This window comes from Notechis scutatus, chromosome 1 (genome assembly GCF_049901735.1).
Source record: "Notechis scutatus isolate UNSWTSFEM ecotype Mainland chromosome 1, rNotScu1.2, whole genome shotgun sequence".
Lineage (NCBI taxonomy): Eukaryota > Metazoa > Chordata > Lepidosauria > Squamata > Elapidae > Notechis > Notechis scutatus.
In genome coordinates this window covers 307,881,703-307,898,393 of record NC_142009.1, presented here as the reverse complement: position 1 = coordinate 307,898,393, position 16,691 = coordinate 307,881,703, and the positions used below count along the sequence as shown (strand labels likewise).

Below are 16,691 nucleotides of genomic sequence, written 5' to 3'. Positions count from 1 at the left end.
AATCACCATTTCTATTAGTTGTAAGGCAATACAGCACAATTTATTTCTTTCATGTAATATTTCCTTTATTCCTTTCCTTCATTTTTAGTTCCAAAAAAAGTTCTGCCATTTTTATACACTTCTTTTAGGTTTTCTTTATCCCTTTCTTTAATATTTAAGTCCAAACCAATTGTCCAGTAATTTAATTCAACCAGCGTCTTTAATGTTTATTTCCAACAATCAGCTTCTATTAATTCCTCTTTAAAATCATCAAATAATCCAACATCCATAAGTTTGAGTTTATTCCAAAATCACCAAACAATCCCAAAGTAATTTCTTCATACTTCTTTCTTTTATCTTAATATTCTATATTTTCACTTTTTAGGGTTTCAATGTTAATATAACAAAGTTTCTCTTATTCTGTATCAATTTCTAAGTTTAAGAGAATCAGACACTTTTTAAAGAGTCACTGAAATTTTCCCTTTACCATTAGGTGGCACTCTCCGTTATGTCCAAGTTCCACCCTTTCTTTTCATTTTCTTTTCCAATTTGAAGCTTTTAAATTTCAGTAATCCAACAGACCCAATTATCAATTTTGTCAGGATTCCAGCAGTTACTCCAATTAAATCATGAGCCTCGAGCCATACTCCCAACACTAAAAAAGATTTATTTGAAGTTAGCATTTACCTGGGCATAGCCAACTCTGAGATACGTAATTCACTGTCACCCTTGATCCTGCTTTTCCCCACCCCACCCCTCTGGCTGCATCATCCAACGAAAAACATCCATAGCCAAGAGTCATCAATCATGCTCTCCAATTAGATTTTTGCACGGCAGAAGCTTCAGTCATCTAATCAGTCTTTGAAGAAAATATGAATGGAATGTACTTTCGATTCCACACTGCTGCCTCCTTTGAAACTCCCCTTCTTTCTGTTGTCAGCTCTAAAACGTGTATACAAAATGTTTTATGGGTTGACAATTTTTTCCCCTTTTTGACACCATCAAGTTCAGCCCTTAATTGTGCCTATCTAGTGCCAAAAACATATATTTATCCAATTTAAACAAGTTTTTCTTCTATTTTCAGAGTTCCTCCTTCAATTTAGCTCTTTCAAAGTTCAAAGCCACTTTTCTTTATATCCAATTTTCTTTTCACTTTATCTGATGCCACTATTGCAGTCTTTCTTAAAATTCCTTTATAGTTTAATTCCAGGGTATCTTAATGTCCATATGTTACATCTGATTTGCCTGGTCTCCACATTGCCTGCTTCTTCAATGCTCCAGCATGATCTTGTGTCCCGGAGAGCCTTCAGTCTTCGGGGTGGCCATTTCTGACCACCGCTGCAGCCCTACTTCAGGGGGAATATACCTAGCCAAGGAAGAGAGATGCAGCTCCCCTCAACCTGACTGACGGTCTCCCCCTTCTTCACCACTCCTACAGGGTGGTTCCAGCTCTGTTCGGAGCCCTCCGACGGGGAGAGCATAAATCAAGTCCGCACACGAGCGTGGATTTTGATCCGTCCCTGACGGAAATGCCACCGGAAGTTGGAACATGCATTTTCAGTGGTGGCACCATTTATAGAAGTAGTATTTAACTCCCACTTATTTTAAGTAGGATTTTATTTTATTGCAATCTACTCTATTCTTTTCCATCCACTGGGATTCCAGTCTGAGTATTAGTTGAATCCATTGAACTGAATGATATTAATTGAAAATACTTTTTGATACAGTGTAAACTTTTGTTTTGAAAGATGAGACAAATATTATACTGAAAGAACAAAAGAAATAAATTGTTTCCAGGCAATGCCTCTAAAATCTGTCTTCTCAGAATACCGTTTAGCTTTCAATGAAACAATTATCATCTTCAAACACAAAATTCAGGTCAAATGAAGGTAGAACATTTGCTATGCTTGCAAAAGGCCTTAGAATTAATCTCTGGCATTTCCAATAAAAAAGGCCAAGCAACAGCTAATGAGAAAGAATTTCTTTGACAGGAATCTTAAAACAGCTGCTTTTCATCAGAGTAAACCAGGGGGTCCCCAAACTTGGCAACTTTAAGACTTGTGGACTTCAACTTCCAGAATTCCTCAGCCAGCTATGTTGGAGTTCAAGTCCACAAGTCTTAAAGTTGCCAAGTTTAGAGACCTCTGGAGTGAACAGAACTGTGTTAGTTGAACAAAAGCTTTGGCTTGGAGTAAGTTTCTAATGTTCTACATTTATGAACTTATCCTACGCCATGGAGTCAGGATGTTCAAAGTATAAGAATGGACCCTTATCCTAATGAGTTGCCATGAGTGTGAATTCACATATCTATTCAGATTACTAATACAATATAAATATCCAATATTTCATGGAACATTCAGTGTCTTATGAAAGCTTCTGTCATCTGAAACATAGCAGATAATTTCTCAAACAGGAATCTTACCTCTACAAACTATGTCACTTCCTTTCAGGTTTGTTCCAAATTATCTTGTTCTCATATATATACAGCCTCATTAGCTCTTAAATATTTTTAATATTTTTGGTTCTTCTCCCTTGTTAATGTGCTTCCCTAATTTTTAATTTAATTTAATTTAATTTTTAATAACATGACTTTTTCACGTTTTTTCTTTAAATTTATATTTTAAATTGTCACCAAAAATTCAAGGTAGCTGAAAAATAACAAAAACACTATATTTTGTAACTTAATTTCTATTCTATATTACTTACTATATTATTTACTATACTATTCTACAATATGGTTACACCTAGAATACTGCATCCAGTTTGCTCACCACACTATAAAAAAGATGTTGAGACTTTTGAGTGCAGAGAAGAGCAGCCAAGATGATTAGGGGACTGCAGGCTAAAACATACAATGAATGGTTGCAGGAACTGGGCATGGCTAGTCTAGTGAAGAGAAGGACCAGGGGAGACATGATAGCAGTCTTCCAATATTTGAGGGGCTGCCACAGAGAGAAGGGGACAATCTATTTTCCAAAGCATCCAAAGGCCAGACAAGGAACAATGGATGGAAACTGATCAAGGACACATGTAACCTAGAAATAAAAAGAACTTTTCTGACAGTGAGAATAATCAATGGAATAGCTTGCCTTCAGAAGTTGTGGGTGCTTCATCACCGAAGGTTTTCAAGAAGAGACTGGAGAGCCACTTGTCAGAAATGGTATAGGATCTCCTGCTTGATCAGAGGGTTGGACTAGATGACCTGCAAGGTCCCTTCCAACTCGTTATTCTAATAATTTAAGAAAGGGTGACCCTGAGCCATACTCACTAGCAACTCTCCTGAAAAATATTGGCCAGTTATGTATTATTTGCATTGTGTGTATCAAGAATCTGGCTTTAATACTGAGCACAAGAATTCCAGGTCAAAACACTGATACAAAGGTCTCTGTATTGGAACATAAAATATTTTGTAATAACCAGTCCAGAGTTAATTTTGCTTTTGAAAAATGGAATGATGAACTAAGATTTTATAAAATCATCAAATAATATATTTTCTACCCCAATAGGCTACGCTAGTTAATACTGTTTTCGACCTTATGCATTTACTTTTATTGTTAGATCTTTATATTTTTTTCATGGTCAAATTTATACTGGAGATAAAGTCATAATTTGGCACTTGTGTGTCTTAGCAATGATATCCTTCTCATCTCTTAACGTATCTTCATACAAGGATGCAGGTTTCTGCTTTCTGTGCTATAAAAACGGTATCTGTAGCCTCACCATCTTAAAATTTTCACGAAGAACTAGATCAGCCTTACCCAACGAGGGCATCCAGTTGGTATATATAGCCTTCAATTCCTATAATTTCCCAGTCAGAATAGCCATTGCTGAAAATTCTGGGAATTGGATTGGAGGGCATCAGGCTGAGGAAGACAGAACTAGATTTTTAATATAAGAAGGGATGCAAAGTACTAAAATGCTGCTTTGTTTGACACATTATAAAACAGAGAAAACTAAACTGCTCACATTCTGGCATTATATAGGTTAGATGTGATAATTTTGCCTCATCCTATACATTTTAGAAATTCTTGCTGTTTTATACCTAAGCTGCCATCCTAATCTGCAAAACCTATGACTCAGCAAATAACAACTATTCAGCTATGACTTTGAAAAAGGCTGTTAGAACTTTGCCCTGGCTCCTATTAGATTTGAGCCTTTAACATATTTTCTACCAACTTTTTACCAAAACTGATTTCAGAAAAACCTGTACTTAACTGAATGCATTTTTAGACCTATTTTCATAAAACTGCTTGAGTTCTATCAATTCTATCTGAATTATATTCAATCAGATCTTTCCAGGCCATTCTTATCCTTTGCCAATTTATCCTATGAGGATACCGTTTGGTTGAAAAATAATAGAAGACTAATCACTTACAGTCCAAATGGATTAAACACATGCAATTACTAAGTTGTTAAAAATTAGACTCTAATAAAACAGGTTCATAACATTAAGCTTTCATGATAATGGAAACAATGGTACTGGTACTTTGACAAATAAGTCAGTCTCCCCAACCTGGGTTTCTTCCACTAATAATTCTAGTTGGAGCAGAGCACCATTATAAACTGCAGAGCACCATTATAAAAAATAGATCTAAGCATACAGGTAGTTCTCAACTTGCAACCAGTTACTACTTAACAACTAGTCAAATTTATCCGAGATCTCCCAAGGGCTACTTATGACCCAGATTCAAAGTTCCGATGGTCCAAATACCTCTTGTTGAGATCAAGTGATCTCATTTCAGTGCTTGGCAACGTGCCTGCATTAATGGCCGTTTACACTGTCCTGTGGTCAGGCAACTGTGGTTTATGTTTTGTGCTGCAACCTGGTGTTTACTTCCACTTTATGACAAAAAAACCATCCACTGAGGAAAATGGGTTTATTTAACGGCCAGTAATTCACTTATCCATCACAAAAAGCTAAAATCAGGTACGGTCATGTGGTTGACCTTCTTAATGACTGTTACAATTTATGGCCTTAATTACAGTCCTAAATTGAGGGCTACTGTACAAGCTTTATAATTATGAAGTGTACAATAAAACAGCAGTAGATCTATTTGTGAAGAAATAAGTTGGGGGCCTACCATTAGATTTCAAGGTATCTACAGTCCCTCTTTTCTACATGGATAATCTGCAGAAAGTTGACCCTGATTTTGAACTTCTAGTAATACACAAAATCTATAAACAAATGGCTTTATTTTTCTCACTTGGCCTGATGGGATGGGGAAGAATCAGAAGGTTCCGTTATTGTAAATTAATTTTTAGTCTTGAGTTATTAGTTTAGTAAAAAGTAACATAAAAACATAAAAAATCACCACATGCTAGATTTACAATTTTAAAAAAACTGAGCAGCCTTCTATATGTATACTACAGTATTGATTAAAACCCATTTTTGGAAAGGCCGAGACCAAATTGCCATTCTGTTATTTTTAACTAATGTCTTGGCTTCCATTTCTCCCACTTATTTGCTGTGGTTTTTAAACCACCTTCAGGCTGAAAACACCAATTACTTTCCCATTGCAAAATAAAGTTGTTATTTTTAAGGATACTTACCAGCTACAAAACAACGAAGAGCCACATCTCAAGTATGATGACAGTAATGTTTATTAAAGAAGAGCCATTAGTGTGAAAATCTCTTTTTGCAAAATGGCATGCAATACTATTCTCCAGTTATTGGCTCCAGAATCCAGATATTATCTCTCCATTTTATTTAACCAGTAGGATAAATACATTTAGGCAGTTGGCTACTCCTAAAAAAAGTTTTTTGCTTAATTCACTTTTTTTCTCATTCAGTTTTTTCTTTCTGATTTAATGTATTTCCATCTTGGTACTCAAGTTTGGGCTCAATTTTTTCAGGATGGCTTTTAAGTATGAACACCTGACATACTGAGAAAAGTTGTGGATATCAATTTAATTTCATGCCTTAAAAGCATGGGTGTCACGTTGCCATCACATGATGTGTGTATTGTATTACAATTAAAAATGTTAAAAACATTTAAAAACAATAAAAAAAAAACCTAAAAACACCCAGATTAATTAAACATACATCCTATAGGAAGATACTTGGCCAGTTGGCAACACATCCAGGAAGCAGGGTATTTAACACATTTAGCACCCCAGGCCCTGGTGGGCGGGGTGCATAATTAGTGTTTAAGGCACTACGGAAAGGCTAACAGAGTTGGAGCCATTCTAATCTCCAGAGGGAGGATTTTGTCCCAAAATAACTTTTAAATCATCTACTCGAAAGTCATGACGAGTTAGGTCACAACTGATTTGAAGGACGTATTCATAACTTTCCCATCAAATGTACTTGACAACATATTTCATTCCAGGAACTGCAATGTCCAGAAATACAAAAGGATGTCTGAACCCTTCAGGCTTAAGGAAAACAAGGAGAACTGAGATTCATTAGCAACAGATGCTGAAAACACCTTTATGACTTTCACCAACAAAAGCATTTTATGGACAAGAAATTATGAGTAAAAATAAATGGCTAGCCTACCAAGATATACTAGAATTTTTTCATGGGTACTGTAAAATAAAAACAAGACATTCTGTAACAGAAGGATTATTCCTGTCAATAGTTTCCTTATGAAACGTTAACAGAAAAGTTCAAAAGTGGATAAAAGTTATGATTTTGAACAAAGTAAGAATGTGAAATAGAATGATACACTAATGATAAGTATGTTATTGCTAAAATGTATAAACATTCGTTGAAATATGAGACAAGAGAATAAATGAAAGTGTATGATAAAATGAGCTAAACTTTTGGTTATAACATACATATGGACTAATGGGAAAATATGTGGTTGAAAAGACTGAAATTTACATTATGTTATAAAGAGAATTTTTATAAAATTTATTGTTAGTGCTTATCATCAGAGAAATTGTCTAGAATGTATAAAGGTATTTCAAATCTTTGCTGGATATGAGCAACATGAAACGACTTCTATCATGTTTGGTGGACTGGTAAAAAAAAATCAAAATAATTTTGTGTATAAATACAACAGCCGTTTCAGTTTTAAATTTGGGGCTAGCCTACTGCTGTGCCAGAATGGTTTTTTCTTCATCCTGATTGGTTGGGAGTCTTGGTCTGTGTTATTTGTCTTGGAGTTTGCTGTGTTCTGATGAAACCTAGCTTCCTAATAAATGATAGCTGTCCATTTACTCGGAGCCAAGCTGCACTAAAAGCCTCCAATACAGGAACACAATGTTGCCAGCCAATCAAGACAAAAAAAAGCCACAAAACAAGACAGAAGATATTAGAAACACCAATCAAGCAGAACACAGCAAACTCCAATAAACACAGACCAAGACTCCCAACCAATCAGGATGAAGAAAAAACCTTTCTGGCACAGCAGTAGGCTAGCCCCAAATTTAAAACTGAAACAACTGTAAAAGTCTGACTCACAGACGAACACAATACATAAGCCTGATGATGGCAGATGAGATTCTGCCAAAACGTTCCTACAACTTTAAAAGCACAACTATAATGACGTGGGAAAATACCCGAACAAAGCTGAATACCATACATACATACATACATACATATTTTCCTTTACTCATGTTTTTTCACATTTACTTTTTGTATTTTCTTAGTTTGTAATTGTTTTTTATCTTTGTATCTGGTAACCTCGTTAAAAATTCTTACATTAAAAATGTAAGTTGGACAATAGTTCATTTGTTGCAATTCCCCTTTACTGAGCACATTTACAGATCGCTCTTGTGTTCCAAACATAATGGAGCCTGCCCATCACGGTTGTAACTCATGACAGTCATAAAATTTATTTATGACTCTTTATTGTGGCAATTTATTATGACTCTTTATTGTGGCAATCATTAAGTGAATCACCACTATCACTAAGCAAATGCCAAACTCATTAAGCAAACCAATGGCTATGGGTGTAGTTTTGTCAAAATTCAGAAGTAAATGCCAATTTTTGGCAAAGCTGTCATAAAACATGATCACGTGATTGCAGGACACTACAATCATGGGCCAGTTACCGAGCGCCCAAGTACAGTCACCCATGACCATGGGGGGCCTCACTGTTGGAATTTCAAAGCTGGCCATAAGTAGATCCACTGGAACATCAACTGGTTGCTAAGTTACTGGTCTTCAGTCAAAGGACTATCTTTATTAAGACTTCTAAGACTTCTATTAATTCTAAACAATTATCTATAGAGAGCAATAGCCATCTTTGGAAGATATTCCTTTGAACGCATGGATTCTGCAGATTTTCACCTTCTCCTTCCTTTGCGATTTGAAATGTATGAAAAGGCACTGAGTCAGAAATGTAAACAGAGAGTGTAGCAGAACTATAAAATTATTAATAAAAGAAGACCCTTTTCAATTTTGGTTCTTAGGCTCTTCCTTTGTAAGAAACAGCCACCCAGTTATGGATTTAAGAAACAATTTAAAGCTTAATGCTTTGCAAATACTTTTGGAAAAGTTATAGGTATGCTTGGAAGGAAGATATGAATATTGCTTATATAAATGAAAGAGCGCCATTGGTATGCAGAAAGCACCCAAATGCATTTTCCATTCTGTTGCAGGGATGGCTCACCTTAAAGCCTATGCAACTCTTAAGAGGCTAATTATTATGTATTCCATACTGCTATTGCACATCTTTTCTGTCAGATTCTCTGAGTAGGAGGACAACAATGCACTTCCAGATTCCATTTTCATATTGAGGAATAGCTAGTATGTTTCTGAATCAGTTCTAGACAGAGAAGAAGCTTTTTCATCTGCTTTATACAGTATTTAGCTTTTGTAAAAATCTATTTAGCAACATTGCTATTGCTCATATTGCAATTTTCTGCCCATACCAATTCTGGATTACTATCTCTACTTGCGGGCTGCAGGAGAGGATATTTGCACCAGCAACAATACATTTCATTTCACTTCTTTCAATTTTTTTTATTTGTTTATTTATTCAGCAAATTTATATGGCCATCCAATTTATGACGACTCTGGGCAGATTATATTAAAAATCCATAACCACAGTCACTACCACCCTACCCTCCCCCATGGCAGCAGCAACAAATCAACCAGTTGATCATCTCCATCTCCATTTGTGGTCCTCAGACCCTCTGAGAAAACCCTGTTGTCAGGCCCTTTGGAAAGGCAATAAGGTAGGAGAGCCAATCATACTTCAAGGGAAATGTTCCAAAGAGGCAACCATTGAGAAGACTCTTTGTAGTTTAACCAGATGTACATTCTTTAATAGATGGCATCCACAACATACCCTGGCTTCCTGTCGTGTTGGACCAGGAGGATGAAACAGGGGAAGGCCATGTGGGCTTTGAAGGTGATAACCATGCACCTTGAACTGTACCTGGAAATAGATGGGCAGCCAGTATAGCTCCAGCAAAAGAGGTGTACAAATCTAGGCTTGCACAAAATTGTTCAGGCTGCTGCGTTCTGAACCAACTAAAGCTTCTAGATATCTTCAAGGGCAACCCCATGTAGAACACATTACTGTAGTCCAGACATATCCAGAATTCTGGGATATTTCTTATTTGAAGACCCTACAACTTTTAAGTATGATAAAGCATTTTATTTGATCTGGTTTGGTAGCTAGAGAAGGATACGAAGATGAGGGAAAGAAATTTAGTGTGATTATTTTTGCTTCACTAAATATTTAGTAAGTTATTATACAAATTCTTCTAAAAGTTGCTTCTTTATATCTTAATAAAGATTTTGGGCCACAGAAAATTAAATTTAGTTCAAATGATAAAAATCCATCTCATTCATTCAAAGTGTTAACTGGATCTACAGTGATAACAGATGTTTCTGCTGGTATGTAATATTACCCATTGAAAGAGATTATGGGCTTATTACCAGAGGTGGGCTTCAAAAATGTGAGCAATCGGTTCTCTGCCCAGTTGCTGGGTGGCCTAGTCGGCCTCCTGCACCATGGGGGGGGGGTTTGCCCTCCCCGGGCTCCGGAGGCTTTCCTCAAGCCTCCAGGAGGGCGAAAACAGCCTCCCCTGGGCTCCGGAGGCCCTCTGGAACTCCTGGGAGGCCCATTTTTCACCCTCCCTGAGCCTCCACACACTTACCTGGCATCCAAAACATGCTGCATGGAGACCCCTGGGAGGGGCCAGCGAGGGGTCTCCATTTACGGGTTTGCCGAACCACGCAACATCTTAACAGGATCGCCTGAACCCGTGCGAACCTGCAGCAGCCCCCCCCCCCGCTTGTTACTTTTTTGATTGAACAATGTGCATGTGTGTATAGCACTCAGAAAGACCTTCACTTTTGTCGATTTTGTTATGCAGCAGTCCGATTCTACAGTTGTTGAAATTCTTTTTTTCCTTCACTAATCTACACCCATTACCCCATAATGACAAAATGAAAACAGAAGTTTAGAAATATCTGTAAATTTATTAAAAAGAAAAAAAACTGAAATATCAAATAGGCATAACTGTTCATACCCTTCATTCACTACTTTGTTGAAACACTTTTGGCAGCATTTACAGCCTCGAGTCTCTTTGGGTATGACTGGATTGGGAGATTTTCTGCCATTCTTCCTTGCAAATCCTTTGAAGCTCAGTCAGGTTGGATGGCGACCATTGGTGGGCAGCCATTTTCAGATCCCTCCAGAGATATTCAATAGGGTTCAAGTCAGGGCTCTGGCTGGGCCACTCTAGGACATTCAGAGTGTTGTCCCTAAGCCAATCCTGTATTGTCTTGGCTGTGCTTCAGGTCATTAGTCATGTTGGAAAATGAACCTTCAACCCAGTCCAAGGTTCTGGGTGCTGTGGAACAGGTTTTCATTGAGGATATCCCTGTAGTTAACTCCATTCAGCTTTCCCACAACCTGACCAGTCTCCCAGTTCCTGCTGCTGAAAAACACACCCACCGCATGATGCTGCCATCACCATGCTTCACTGTTGGGATGATATTGGGAAGGTGATGAGTGGTATCTGGTTTCCTCCATACCTAACATTTAGAATTGAAGCCAAACAGTTCAATCTTGGTTTCATCAGGTCAGAGAATCTTGTTCCTCACAGTCTTGAGAGTTCTTTTAGGTGCTGTTTTGCAAACTCCAAGTAGGCTTTCATGTGTTTTGCACATGTCTAGCCATAAAGCCCAGATCTGTGGAGAACTGCTGTGATAGTTGTCCTCTTGGAATTCTGTCCCATCTCCACACAGGATCTCTAGAACTCAGTCAAAGTGACCATTGGGTTCTTGGTCACTTCTCTTCCTAAGGCTGTTCTGCAATTGCTTAGTTTGACCGGGCAACCAGTTCTCGGAAGAGTCCGGGTTATGCCAAACTTCTTCCATTTGAGAATTATGGAGGCCATTGTGCTCTTAGGAAACTTCAGTGCAGCAGAAATTTTATTGTAGCCATCCCCGGATCTGTGCCTTGTAATAATCCTATCTGTGAGCTCTGCAGGCAGTTCCTTTGACCTCATGGGTTTTGCTCTGCTACAGTATGCATTATCACTTCTATAGAAAGGTGTGTGCCATCATGTCCCATCAATGTCCCATCAATTTAATTTACCAAATGTAGACTCCAATCAAGGGTTAGAAACAATCAATAGAAATGGGAGGCATCTGAGCTAACTTTCAAGTGTTGTTGCAAGGGTCTGAATACTTATTATGCCAATGTGATATTTCAGTTTTTTCTTTTCTTTTTAATAAATTTACAGATATTTTTCACTTTGTCATTATGGGGTATATAAATTCAACGATTGTAGAACGAGGCTGCAGCATAACAAAGGTGACAAAAGAGGATCTGAATACTTTCTGAATGTACACACACAAACACACAATCCCATGCCATTAAAAGCTGGCAGCAAATACAAACATCAAAAAATGTAGCCTCCACCACTACAAAAGTAAGTTTTGCTGTACGTTGTTCTAGGATCTCCAAATTTATTTCAGCATACAAAACTAAATCTAAAGTTGGGGAGGTTCAGTCATATTTTTGTGTCCACTAAATATTGACAATGTGATGTTTGTGAAATTCCTCATGGCTGCACAAAACAGAACTGCATGCATTGTTCTTTATATACGCCTATGCAAACAGTGTGCCCAGATCTCAATGGCCACTGGAGGAAAAGCGTCATCTTGCTTATATCCTATATATATATTTCTGATCCATTCATTTGAAATGAATATTTACAATATAAATTGATTTTTCATTTTCTGAAAAACTGAGCAAATTTGTCAAAAGAGAACTAGATGGCTATCCTGCTGTATTGCCCCACTGAGTGATTTTAAGAAAAGACTGTATCAAAAGTTTCAAAAGAGAGTTATAAAATGAACTGTTCATTTCTTACGTAGACTTCCATTGATTTATAGATGGAATCCAAGTTCAGAATAGGAAGGAAAAAAAGCAACCGAACAGCATATTATGCTAGCCAGTATCATATACATACTTCAATTATTTTATCGTTTCCAAATTATATGTAGTTTCTTTCCATCTTGAAATATACTGGTGTAAATGTTATTTAAAAGCAGAGATCTTTGTGCAGAGTGATATGAATCCAAGAATTAAGAATTCTTGTCAGCGTGGAACCCTTATTCTCTGAACCCTCTGAAACACTGGAAATTCACTGAAGCTATTCCTTATTAATGACCATAGGCAGAATATAGCCATCAATGGGCAGCAATTGTGATAACTATGTATCATCTCTAATATGAAAAGCAGCATGAACCTGAATTCCAGTTGCCGGAGAGCAGCAATATCGGGTTATGATTCTTACATCCTACTTGCAGGCTTCCCAGGGACAGCTGCTTGGCTACTACAGGAAACAGGATGCCACATTAGGGAGGACTTTGGTATGATCCAGCAGGTCAGTCATGTTCTTAAGTATACACTTTACATTTCGAGAAATGTCATAATTCCTGATTTTAGCTTCATGGCATGCTGCATATGTCCACTGCAGACAAAAATAATGTACATATGCAATAAGTTAGTCTAATGTTTTCTTTAGAATGTCAAAATTGTCTGCTTTTCACCTCTAAATCTAAGTGACAAACAGTCATAAATATTTATTTCTTACTTATAGATTCTAGAAAAAGCATGGTTTTCAATTTTCTTTAACACCTTCATTGACTTGGGATTAGATCCTTGTAACTGCACATAAGGAATATATATAACATCAGCACAACTTACTTTTAAGGACACATGCAAATATTATTTCATTTGTTTAACCTGACACTCTTCCCATTCCTCTCTGATAAAAGCAGTTTTCCAAAATGACCTGACAATCTCAGTACCATCTTACTAAAAACAATTCTTTCGTACATGGAACATCTTTGCTATAAACTCTAAAATCCAGCTTTTGCTTCCCATATATTGAAGCCTGAATATGGTTTCATAAATCTATCTTCTATTATTTTAGATAGCCAAATACATGCAGTTTCAAAATCAACCCTTAAGCCTTCAGCAAATTAGAATGAAAAGATTAAGAAAGAAAAACAAGGTGGTATATGGACTAAAAATGTCAGAATGTTATAATTTATCTACTACCGTACACGCAGCTGGTGACGATTGTAATAATGCATTTTTCTAAATAGCCTGTATAGAGATCAATTAAAAAGTCAAAGTCATTCATATTATAGTATTCAATAGCACAGGCTAGAGCAGAGACTGCTTCTCTCCACAGACATGCCTGAAGCACACAGTACTACTGGTGCAGTCCTGATCTCAGAGACATGATTAGTCATTGAGTTCAATAACTGGGAAAATTGAGCTCTAAAAATATTACATTTACCCATAAAATCTGTAACATACATCCTTTATTACAATCTTTGATCAAAATGCAAAACATTCATCCTTACTAGATTGAGGGTTACTCCTCCCATTGTCATCACATAAACCCACAAGGTCCTACAATCAGTATCTGTTTTAAATTTTCTTGCACAACATAATATAAAGAACAAAGCTTTCCAAAATACATTTAGATGACTGAAAGGACAGAAACCCAGGCTATTGACAATAACATCTGAATATTTCAGCAACATCTTAGTAAAACACTATGTAGACATGACTAGACTGACAAATGCAACTATGATTTTCTTAAATTAAATGCTACCTTTTTCTAATATACATTTTTACAAACTGATCTGTTGCCAACTTCCCTTCCTCATTTAAAACAGACAAACCAATAAAAAGCATTGCAATCATATTTAAGAATCAGTAAGGTTTATTCTGCAGAGGCATGACTCAGTATAAACTTTTAAGAAAATTCTTCACACTATAAAATGACGTAATCGTGTATAATTCAAGCTTTTCTACTTCTTAAAATAGAGGCACGTTTAAAGTACTACTGTGGTGACAACAGCAAAACAATTTGTAACCCAACGCCCATAATACCTTCATGTTGCATATCCTTTAACTGCTCCTTCTTCTGCACTTGCTATAAAGCTATCCCTATAAAACAAAAACAAAAAAGCACACAATAAAGAAATCTCCATTGCATTTCATTCATCCCACATCTTTTACAAGTGTCTTCCCTCTTCTTCAGCTGCACCTGCAACAGTCCTTAATCCTGCATGACTACTAGATACAAATTCAAAATGCAGCTGCCTGAGCATCCTTCGTGACTGCAAAGTGATCAAGCAAAACAAGTGTTCGGGGAAGATACAAAGTTGGTAGGTACAACGTGAGTTTGCCACAAGTGAATTAAAAGCAGCATTCCCCCCTACCCGTTTTTTATCAAGGCAGACGCTTCCCCCCTTTGAAAAACCCTTCGGTCCGCCCACATCGACTGCATATGGAGGGAGCCAGGAATTAAGAGAGCGTTCTGCATTCACACACATCAAATGCATGCAGGCAGACACCTTTATAGTGCAGCAGCAGCGGGCGAAGGGGAAAAAAACCGGCATGCTTTTCTTCCTCGCCGGCAACTCTCAGACCCCGCGTCCTGCCGATCCGATCCTGAAACGTTACAAGAGGTTTCGGCCTCGCAACAAGCTTCAAGAAAGGGGGGTGAAAAAAAAGGCACACCGCGTCTCTTAAAGCAGCCAGACATACCACCTCTCTCTTCTTCCAAAGCGATATAGTGGAGGGAGGAGGTGCAGGAGGGAGGAGGGAGAGGAGCAACAATAGCAGCAACAGCTTGAAGGGTGATGAATGTACGAGCAAAGCAGCCAGTAGTGATTCTTGGCAGCGGCAGCAGCAAGAGCAGCAGAACGAATCTACCTCGGAGAGGCAGTTTTGAGGCGCATGGAGGCTGAATGCGAATGCCTCCGGGCGGCAGCAGCAGCACCAACAGAATCCCCGCATAGTCCCCAAACAGCAGCCTTCTTTCCGGGCGGCTGCTTTAATTGAGAGGGGGAAAAGAGGCATGAGAGAGAAGCAACAGCTCGAGGAAGCGGGAAGATGCAGCCCCTACCCAGTTCTAAGCGAGCTCCCCACCACTCGAGACACGCGCTTTAACTGAGCAGCGGCGGACCTCTCCCGCCTTTCCCTCCGACAAGCAGCGGGGACCTTCTCGGCCGCGGCGCCAGCCCCTTCCCCACAGCAGGTCCACGGTGTTCGGGCAGCTGCCCCCCTTTGGAAGTGGGCACTTCCAAAGGGGGGGACCTCCGGCCGTTGCGTCCCCCACTTCCTCACGCACACGACGGCTTTCCCTTCCAGCCAGCTACACCGCCCCTGACTTAGCAAGGCAGCAGGAACTGGGGAGGCCGACCCGCTCTGCCTCGGCTTTGGGAAACGCTCCCTGCTCCCCACCAGCTCCCGATTCAGCCTCTGCCTGGAGGCGAGCAACGGCCGGCCAACCTTCTCCGGTTCTTCCCCTACTACTTACTCTGCGCCTGAGGAAAAGAAGGGGAGGGGGGCAAAAGAACCGCGGCCGCCAGCACTACCGACCACTGCTGTTCTTTGCAGCAGTTCAGCCAAACGTAGTCTTTGCTTTGCCCCGGCTGGAAAGTCCCTGGTGCGCTGCCCCGGCTGGTTCTTTTCTCCCCCCGCCCGCCCGGCACTTCCTCTCCCGCCCTCGAGCCCAGTCTGGAAATCCCCGCCGCGTTCCTTTCTTTGCTCGCGCTCGCTCCCTCGCTCGCGCGCTGCCGGGCTCTTTCTACAACCAGCACACCGCCGCCTCCACCACCACCAGCACCAAGCGCGTCTCCAGACTGGCTCCTCGGCTCTGGCGAGGCGGGTTGAACGAGGGACGGGCCTCCGCCGGAGCTCAGTCCCCGCCCCGCTCATTCGCCAGCCGCGGGCTGGTTGGCTCTCCTGCCTGGCCAAACGGAAAAGAGGAAAAAGCGGGTGGGTGGGGGGGGGGGGCGCTATTTCCGCACACTTTTCATTCAGGAGGAAAAAGGAATGATCGACCTCTAGCCGTAGTTCCGAGGAAGCAGTGACAGACCTGGCGCTCTTTCGTTCGTGCGTAATTGGGCTTTCGTTCATATGGGGAGTCCCGCTGGAATTCTAGCGCTTGTTTGTGTGGTGAAATGATTACATGAAGTCTCTTTCTCAGCATGGGCTGAGCGCTGTCCCAGCCGTCCACATCTAAGTCCCGTATCTGTTGCGAGCGCTGACTTCCATCATGAAGTTCATAGGGAATTAAAACTTAGGTTTTCCACAGTTGGAGTGGAGGGAAAGAGCAATCCTTGAGCAGGCGTTTGCTTTAATCGTTTTTTTCCACGCTCTTTTCCTTTGTATAAAGGACCTTTATGATTTTCCCATTAGGGCATGACAGCATTCCTAATTATTTCGTAAAAGTAAGTTTTAAAACATTTATGGAGAAGATTA

At 39.4% G+C, this 16,691-nt stretch overlaps 1 protein-coding gene across 1 annotated transcript in view; it reads right to left on the bottom strand.

Moving 5' to 3' along the window:
• Positions 1–16,127, bottom strand: part of TRAF3 (TNF receptor associated factor 3) — a 91,695-nt gene extending 75,568 nt beyond the window's left edge. Inside the window, exons 1-2 of the mRNA XM_026680203.2 lie at positions 15,745–16,127; positions 14,310–14,366 (exon numbers count right to left, since the gene is read on the bottom strand). The gene's annotated coding sequence lies outside the window, so the exon portion shown is untranslated. The remainder of the gene's footprint in view (positions 1–14,309; positions 14,367–15,744) is intronic.
• Between the last annotated feature and the right edge of the window lie 564 nt (positions 16,128–16,691).